A 6,000-nucleotide genomic window follows, 5' to 3' on the forward strand; every position below is an offset into this window, starting at 1 on the left:
ACTTTCCTTCTCCAAAACATTTGGATGATAAGGGGAGTAGGAGAACCTGGGCTGAACTGGGAGAAGTAAAATAATATCATCAAGGTGTATTGAAGGCAAGACTTTAAATAAAACCTGTAAATGCACAAGTATTTTTGAGTTTAGAAAAGAATATGGGGTTTTCAGATCATTGCTTAGCAGATATGGAAGTTAGGCTAATGCTATACAACTTCTCTAATCAACTCCACCATCATATGTTTGATAAAGATTATAAATCCACACTCTCATATATCGAGCAACTTAATCTGTCCATATGTACTGCAAATTATTCCATGACTTTTGTTTATAAAAGAACTACAATTTTTCCAGATGATGGTAGCTCATACCTTTAATCCCAGCACTTGAGAGGCAGAGGCAGATGGATCTCCCTGAGTTTATGGCCAGTGTGATCTACAGCAAGAATTCCAGGACAGCCAGAAATACTCAGAAAAATGCAACTTGCTAACTGTCCATGGTCAAGGATCCCTTACAACAGGAAATGTGGTCCGTGAGCTGTCTCCTGGGGCAGAGACCTCTGAAATTATGCTTTCCTCTGCCTATTCATAGTAGGCAATACTCCTTTTCGTCCCCTTCACTTTAACAACAAATCTATTTGTTATTCTCCCAATAACAGAATTTTTTTATTAATGAATTATATATAGCATTCAAGTTTATCAGTCTTTATGAGTAGCAGTTTGTCAGTATAAATACTGGCTCTAAAATATATTTCAAACATGTAAATATTGCTGTTACTAGGAAAAAGAATAACTGAACATCTTGTTTGAAATGACATTCATGTTAAATTCCTAAAAGCCATCCAATTTTGATCTAAGATTATTCTATTTGATTCAAGAAAAAAAACTATTTTCTATGTATCTCAATAAACAGTCATTTTCCCATGTCCGTCTGGGACATGTGCTCCCTTCTGATTACTAATCGTCACTCTCTCTTTTCACTGTTGCACTTAGATTTCCCTAAATATGCAGCTTTAGAGCTTACACTGCCCTCTGTCTCCTCTTATCTATTTGGCAGGCATTTCTGAACTTTCTATTTTTCTTCTCTTAATAATTTATATACATTTTAGGAGACAATGTGATGCCTAAAGGACTGATCTAGTTCAGAACATTAACAGCTTCACAGTCCTGAACAGTTCTGCGATGAGGACCTGGTGATGTTTATTATACAAGTCATGGTGCAGTAGAATTAAGAAGACATGATTAGATCAATAGCTTGAGTCACTCTGATATTTAGTGTTCTTCTCTGTGCTCTATGTCAGTATGTGGTTGTAGATAGAGCACATTTTATCTTTTCTTGCTACATAGGGTGGAACATCACTTTCATCTCTATGATTCTGTCAATATACTTTATGCAGTTTCAAAGCATATTGAACTTATTTTTAAAAAAATAGAATGATGAGAACATTACTATACTAGACCAATGAGATTGTGTTTGCAACACCTAGAGTTCTACTTATATGCAATAGAGAATGTCCATTTACTGAATTTCTAGTTTTGAGCTAAAAGAAACATTTTTATTTTGTAACAATTAAAGAGCATTGGAGAAACATGCTCAGAAGAAAATAAAAATAAAGAATAAAACAGAGGGAGGGAGTAAGGGAAGGAAGAGGAAGGAAAAAGGAAGGAAGGAGGGACAGAGGGAAAGACAGAGGGTAAGGAAGGGAGAGAGAGAGAAAGGAAGAAATTAAAGAAGCAGTTTTCACTCTGATGGCTGTTACATTTAACACTTACAAAATGCTGTCCTCTGGGCTCCAGGTGTCCATTTCATTCCTGTTTGTATCCATTGTGCTTAGCCAGACAATCCATACTAAAGATGAAGAATCTAAGCACCAGAGTTTATGTAACTCTCACACAAATAGTTACAAAGTGAAAAGCCGATGGCTACATTAAACACAGTAGCCTGTCCACAGCATGCAAAGTTTAAATCAGTTTGTCATAGTTTAAAATCATCTCTGGAAATGAAAAGGAGGGGTCTTAGGTAACAACTCTGTGTAAAATCTGAAGATAGCTGTCTCTTCTCTATGGAGACTTCTGTTTGATGGTAACCAAAATACTGTGTTTGGATTCCTCTCTCCCTCTTCCCTCTAGGAGACAGAAGGGCTGCTGTGAGGTGCAGGTGGAAATACCTCCCTCCTTTCTCTAGTGCTGTCTCTACATGGCCTCAGATAAAAGAAAACAAGGGAGCCAAACTTTCCCCTTGAATCCAGCTGGACTTTAAAGAAGTTTGTCTGAGAGGTCAGGAACCTGTGAGATTCATTCTTAGTTCCCCTGGGTTTGTAAAAGAGCTGGAAGCACTGGTTTCCAAATATATTTTTGTCCGGCTTTTACTTTATCAAGTGTTAATGATTTAGTAACTCACAGCCAAATTTGAGTTTAGTTTTTAATTTTGTTGTCTTTTTTTCTTGAGATTCTATTTGATAATGCTTTAAAATCTCATAAAGTTTCAGGAATAAAATATGTTGCGTAGAGGATGGGATATAATATCTCAAAATAATTCGACATAAAGTCCTGTGTACCTGCCAAACCTAAGAGTTGAGATCTGTGATAAACTGCCTAACAATCATGTGTGTGTGTGTGTGTGTGTGTGTGTGTGTGTGTTTGTGATATCTGTGTATGTATATGTATGTATATGCATATGTATATATGATACATTGTGGAATTAAATTTTATGTGAAATATGAAAGAATTGAGGATTGAAGAATGTGGATGCTAGGACTGCTATTAAATAAAAAAATTAAAATATAAAATATATGAAGAGACAGAAATTAATTATAAATTATTTTTCTCTATAAAATCAAAGTGGAGGGTAAATAACGTAAATTGTAGGATTTTCTCATTTCATTTTACCTAAAAGATGATTTCTTTATTATAAGAAAATAGCATTGAAACTGGTATTGAGAGCCTTGTTACCACATGCTAGTAACTTCAACTGTTGGGAGGCTAAGAAGGGAGAAACTCTATAAGTTCTATGTCAGCCTGAGTTAAATCACAATTTCCAGATAATCCAGCGCTGCCTAGAAAGACCTCTTCTCAAACAAAGAGGACGACTAGGTGCATAAAGTTTGCAGTCAAATTTGACAACCTGAGTTCGATCCCTAAGAATGACATGGTGGAAAGAAACAACTAACCCTCAAAAGTTTCCTCTGCTCTCCAAAAAGACCATGGTGTATATCCACAAACAACATACACTCACTGGATAAAACATATATACATACATATACACACATGTGTAGAGTAATTTTAATCCAGCAACATGGCTACTCTGGCAAGGGATCATATCCAAAGACCAAAGGAGAAAGAGGTTAGCAACTGTCTGAGTTCAAGGCCTGCCTGGTATGTAGAAAATTACAGGTAATAAAAATTCCAGGCATGAAGGGACACGCCTTTAATTCAACCACTCAAGCAGCAGAAGCATGCAAAGCTCTGGGTTCTAGTCTGTCCGTTCAATGAGTGAGTCTTGTCAGTGAGTTGAGAGGCAGTGCAGTGGAGTGGGATTTAAAACAGTTCAGTCCATGGAGTTCATAGGCAGTTTTTACAGGGACATTTTCACAGGCAGGTTGCGGAGAGACCAAGCTAAACAGAGATGTAGAATGAGTCTCAGAACTAGAAGAAGTGAGATTATAACCCATTGTTAGATTAGTTTGATGCCAAGCAGAGCAATTCAATAAGAAACTAAGAAAAAGCAGATTGAATCATCCACCTTGGAGAGGAATTTGAGCAGAAGAGCTGAGTTGAACCAGCTAGCCAGGTCAGAAAGAGCTAGCAAGGGTGAGCTTAATCATCAGTAAGCCTCCAAGAAGACAATTACCTCAGATGTATAAAGTTTACTCTTACACACACACACACACACACACACACACACACACACACACATGCACACACACACACACATACCAGATTACATAGATAGATGATAATAGTTTAATAGTTGATAGATATAGATACATGAAAGATAGATAGATTGATTGATATAGATAGATAGACAGATAGATGAAAGATAGATAGGTAGATAGATTATATATAGGTAACATTTTTAAATCTAAACAAAAAATTGAATAATTGAGAGAAAATCTTGAAAGTTACTCCCCAGAACCATTCTTAAGGTTACTACTACTACTTGTGACTTTATGCAGTTTTTATGAATTTCTTCTTACATATTTTTATTTCTATTCATATATCAGTTAAATAATAATGGATTTTTTAACTGATTCATAAAAAATCGGCAATAATAGCATTCAGAAGAATGATTATATCCATAATCTATAGAAATAAGATATGCATATTATATTCTTTTACCTGAAAATATGGTATGTCTTAACATAGAAGAATCATCTAATATTATTTATATCTGAGTCAGACTGACATTGGTCAAACTATCTCTTCCCAGTCAGATCCAAATATTTTCTGCATCTCTGAATCTCCATTCAAATTTTTTATCTTCTACTTTACTTTTTGCACAATTTTGTTTAATCATCTGTTCCCTTGTCTGTTGAAAAAAATGTCAGAGTATAACAACACACAAGTAATATTTTAAAATGAGTTAAAGAATATGAAAATGGTTATAAAATTTTGGGGTGAAATTTTACTTTCAAATAAGAAAAAAAAGTTGTTTAATATGTCACAATCATAACAACAAAACAAACAAAAAACAAGTGATTTGGGGGTGAAATTTTGGATGAAAACTTAGTTTTTTCAGATGTATCTAGGATCTGATGAGATACCTCTCTAGGTGCATGTGGGATGGAAAACCATGCCCGGAATCTTGGCAATGTAGAAAGGTTCAAGACTCAGAAACTCAGTGGACACACACCAGAGGCTTAGGTGGTTTGCAGCTCCCTGCCAGACTCCTGACTTGAGTATGCCAGGCTTCTCACATAAAAGAGATGTGGCCTGTGATCATGAAGGCCCAAAATAGAGTTCTCCATGCTCTTGAGGTATGGAGAACTGGGTCTGGGAGGGAGTTAGCCAATAAGATCTCTTTCCGGACATTCCTCCCTCTGAAAAGAGTTTATTCCTCAATGACAAACTGTTTAGAACCATGGACTATCTCTTTTCATCAAGCTCTCCTATGGGAAGTCATGAAGAAGGCCTTTGCTTATAGAACCACACCATAATCCCTCCTAGACAGCTTTTCTGCACTCCAATATCTCTTCTGGGACAAGCTAGAGCTTCTCCACCCTACCCAGAGATAGATGCTGTCTCCAGCCTGAGGGCACCTAACTCCTTTCTCTGCTCTTCTGTGACTCCCAAAAGAGGCTGGATGTCTAAGAGTCTGAGAACCACACATCCCCAGCTTCATTGCAGGCCCAGGGAAGCTTGAGCCAGCTCTACCTTTCCCATGTCTCAGACTGCTCATTCCTTCCCCCAGAGTGGTGCTTCAGCACTCCACTACAGCCCAGCACAACCCTGGCATCTACATGGCATCAGTGGTGTGGCAGTGACATGGGATAAGCACTGTCAAACTCCCTGTGTTCTGCATGCCCAAGCACTGTGCCTTGTGACTGGGGGTAGGGGGCAGATGCAGAACTACAACGCTAGAGGTGCAGGTACTGTTCACCAAACCTAATGATCTGGATCTAGATGGTGGAAGAAGTTAACTACCTCCCATAAGTTGTCCTATGAACTCTACAAGAAATGACATGTTGCTCTTCCCATCATACACACACACACACACACACACACACTGCAATAATTTTTATATAATTTAAACTTAAATAAACTTTAAAGTCAAATAGAATCTAATATTCAATGGATTCCCACAGATATTCCTCAATGAAAGAACAGATAGAGAAAATGTCCATTTACACTACAGAATACTATTCAGCTCTTAAAAACAGAGACATCATGAATTTTGCAGGCAAATGAATGGAAGTAGAAAATATCATTCTGATTGAGGTAATCCAGACCCAAAAGGACATGCATAGTATGTATTCATTGATAAGTGAATACTAGCCAAAAAGTACTG

The sequence above is a fragment of the Apodemus sylvaticus genome, chromosome 5 (genome assembly GCF_947179515.1).
Source record: "Apodemus sylvaticus chromosome 5, mApoSyl1.1, whole genome shotgun sequence".
NCBI classification, from domain to species: Eukaryota; Metazoa; Chordata; class Mammalia; order Rodentia; family Muridae; genus Apodemus; species Apodemus sylvaticus.